Source organism: Armigeres subalbatus, chromosome 1 (assembly GCF_024139115.2).
Source record: "Armigeres subalbatus isolate Guangzhou_Male chromosome 1, GZ_Asu_2, whole genome shotgun sequence".
In the NCBI taxonomy this organism is placed as follows: Eukaryota; Metazoa; Arthropoda; class Insecta; order Diptera; family Culicidae; genus Armigeres; species Armigeres subalbatus.
Window position 1 is genome coordinate 171,501,321 of NC_085139.1, and position 2,061 is coordinate 171,503,381.

At 42.6% G+C, this 2,061-nt stretch overlaps 1 pseudogene; it reads right to left on the reverse strand.

The window, feature by feature from the left end:
* Positions 1-547: 547 nt before the first annotated feature.
* Positions 548-2,061, reverse strand: part of LOC134206751 (uncharacterized) — a 3,078-nt pseudogene continuing 1,564 nt past the window's right edge.

Here is a 2,061-nt window from a genome sequence, read left to right on the forward strand (position 1 = left end):
ATCCAAAGCTGTGTTATCTATTTTTTTTTTTTAATGTAAGCAACCCAATATTTATCTTAAAAGTAAAAACGACAAGTCTTCCATATGTAAAAAACAAAATTTCCTATTTTTTGCAGGTTTTTTTTTCATTCATTTCCAGATAAAAAACTTTTTTCTTGTTAATTACATCCCAGACTGGGACGAGCGCCTCGCAATAGTGTTCATTAAGCACTTACAGTTATCAACTGCGAGGTTTCTAAGCCAGTTACCATTTTGCATTCGTATATCATGAGGCTAACACGATGATACTTTTATGCCAGGGAAGTGGAACAATTTCCAATCCGAAATTAAGGAAGGCACCAGGAATCAGACCCAGCCAACCTCAGCAAGGTCTTGCTTTATGTTCTTTGTGTGCAAGTACAATGGATACACTATCCCAAGGTGTCAAGAAGTTTCAACCCGAAAACATCCTAGACCGGACCGAAATCGAACTCGCCATCTCCGGATTGGCAATTCTACTTATTCACTGCTTCTGTGTTCAAAACATAAAAACCACTTACCTTCAATTTCAAATCCTTCGAGTACGATTAGGAAAAGCTGAATCATCATTGAAAGTCGGTCCGATTGTGTCGCAAGATCTGTAAAGCGGTTGTTCTCTCGGGGCCAATCCTTGTCCGTTTGTACCGCTGTAGTAGCCGGAATCTGTAATAAGATACGGTTATCCTCGAATATTTCTGCAGAAATGTCTTCAAATCTGTCACCACGTACTTCCACTGAATTCGTCCACGTAAACAACCTCCGTCTTCGCCAGACTTCCTCATGGCCTTTTCACCTCATTCTCCACCACCAAGCTGGCTTCGTCGAGAATCATCTCCCCATTGGACCCAATTTGATCTGCGGCGTCGGCTGAACCGTGTGGGGCACTCGGTGTGTTCCACAGGTGGTGGCATTATCGACAGCTGGTGTTGGAGAGCGCGACGCTTAACTTCGCGATTCCTATCAATTTGAGCGCTTATCCACGGATCCTTTCTTCTGGAGCGGGGTTTCATTGGATTCTTGGCAGATTGTAGTAGATCATATCAGACATGGTCGATTGTTTATCGACATTCTGAATGTTGTTCAGCCGCTTCGGAGGTCCCTTTGGATACGCCTTTTGCGATTCCTCCCTTGATCGTTTTGAGATTTCAAACTCACATCGGAATAGGACTTGTTGAATCATGGATTCTGTTCTAATTCTCTTCCGCGGGCTGTAACCATTTATTAACAAACTTTGAATCGAGCTTTTAGGCGAAGTGTGGTTCCGGTGTTGATCTCTAGGGAGAATGTGGGTAGGAGCTGGCGTTGTAACAACTGAGGTTCATCAGGTTCTGAGAATGAAACATATTATGCATAGGAAAATCAATGCCCTAAAATCGTTGTGTAATTCTTATTTGCTGAGACCCTAATACACTTACTTGAAATTTAAATCGGACTGCTCCATACTAAGAACAGGAGTAGAAGCGGTTTTTGTTCGTTTGCTGGCTGGTCGCTTCACCTCCACTTCCGTCGCAAGGAAAGTTTAATTGCCAGTTTCGGCAAATTGTTCTTCCGGGATCTCGCTTTCATTACTGAGCGTTTCATGGATCGATTTGATCACTGGTTTTGTTCACCACCGAAAGTGGTAGTCAGGTTGGCAGTCGACAGTCGCGAGATTCGCAGCAACCTTACACACCCTTCGCATAGACATTTGGCTGGTTCTTAAACTGGGCCGGTACTGTTTTACTTGACGGAATTTTGTTCACCACTGCTCAGATTAGTTGAAAATCACCAGCTTCTGGATGTCACCAGAAAACTACATTTCAATCAAACGAGCTTTTCGCTATATCAATTGAGCCCTAATTCTATTTTGCACACTTTTAATACGTTTCTAGATATATAAGGTGTAATTTAATAAACTAATTTTCTTTGAAAGGAAAATGGGTATCTGCATTTTGATTCTCTGTTTTGACGACGAAATGACCAGAAAAGCATTGAAGGCCTTGAAGGCAGACCAGGAGCCAATTTCGCGAACGAAGGCAATGCCTCTCTCTCTTATGGCCGCTC